The sequence below is a fragment of the Pterocles gutturalis genome, unplaced genomic scaffold (genome assembly GCF_000699245.1).
Source record: "Pterocles gutturalis isolate BGI_N339 unplaced genomic scaffold, ASM69924v1 scaffold20260, whole genome shotgun sequence".
Lineage (NCBI taxonomy): Eukaryota > Metazoa > Chordata > Aves > Pterocliformes > Pteroclidae > Pterocles > Pterocles gutturalis.
In genome coordinates, this window is record NW_010138826.1 from 76,387 (window position 1) to 77,606 (window position 1,220).

The window sequence follows — 1,220 nt, forward strand, 5'->3', positions numbered from 1 at the left end:
AGTTTCCAGATCACTACAACAGGAACACCTGAATCGCATCTACCATGACTGGTGACCTCAGAAGAAAGTCTAGAGATCAAAGAACCAGAGGAATTCAGTTACTTTCTTACATTCTGTCCCACAGGAACAAGAATCCACCAAACACACCTCAAGACTATCTTCTGGTTACTTAACAGATGTCCTCTGACAATTACACCAACAGCATTGTTCAAAATCATTAATTCTGACCCCGAAGAAAGTTTGTCTTAATTCAAAATCACGAACGAGCAATTTATGGTAACAACATTCCTTAGTTCAGCTTCAAATCTTTAGATTTCAAAGTTAAATGTGGGAAAAACCAGGCTCAAGGAACATCACATGCCCATGGTCACCCAGGACACCAACAGCAAAGTGGAGAGTTGACCCAAGGCCTCAAACCCTCGAGCGGGGCTCCTCTAAGAGCCAGCCTCCACAAGCCATCTCTGCTCAATTATTCTTAATTCTACAAGCTGGCCTTCCACCACATCACTGCATTTTCCATACTTGAAGGCAAAGAGAACTAAAAACATCCCTCTTTCAGATCAACCCAAGTAAGCTCACTAAGGGCATTAACTAATCAGCCTTTGCTCCAAGTAACCAACCTTCACAGTAAGCTTACAGGTCAGCTGAGTTTACCTCAACTTTATGATGCGGCTTTCAGTATTTCTTTTAAATCAAGTTGTAAATATCTCCCTTGCTCACAGGGTAAAGGATCCTGTTGAACCACCTAAAATTGCATCTTCAAAATTTGTCTCAGCTCATTAAAACAGCTGTTTGAAAAAATTTCTTTCATATCTGAAAATTTTTTAAAAAGTAGCATCCAGAATGGTATTTAGCTGAAATACAAAAAGGAAATACCTAAAGTGACTGCTGCTAGCAACAGCGCATCAGATACAGAAGAAAACACATCGCACACCTTCCGTACACACGCTTTCACAGACAGGAGCTGGGAAAATAAGAACCCGCACAATCTCCTCTGATCATCCCATGAACCAAAATCAAAGTGGACTCCGAGGGCAGGCGCCAGGGGCTGTCCCATCCCTCACTGACACAACGTACTTCCCACCCACACCCGGTGAGCCCTGCCAGCACGCAGCAGAAGGACAAACAGACCTGGAAAAGCCTGAGAAGAGCAGATCCACCGGGAAACCCCCCAGACCCAGCAGAACCGCCCCCGGGCCCGGCTCCGCTCCCGGCCGCCT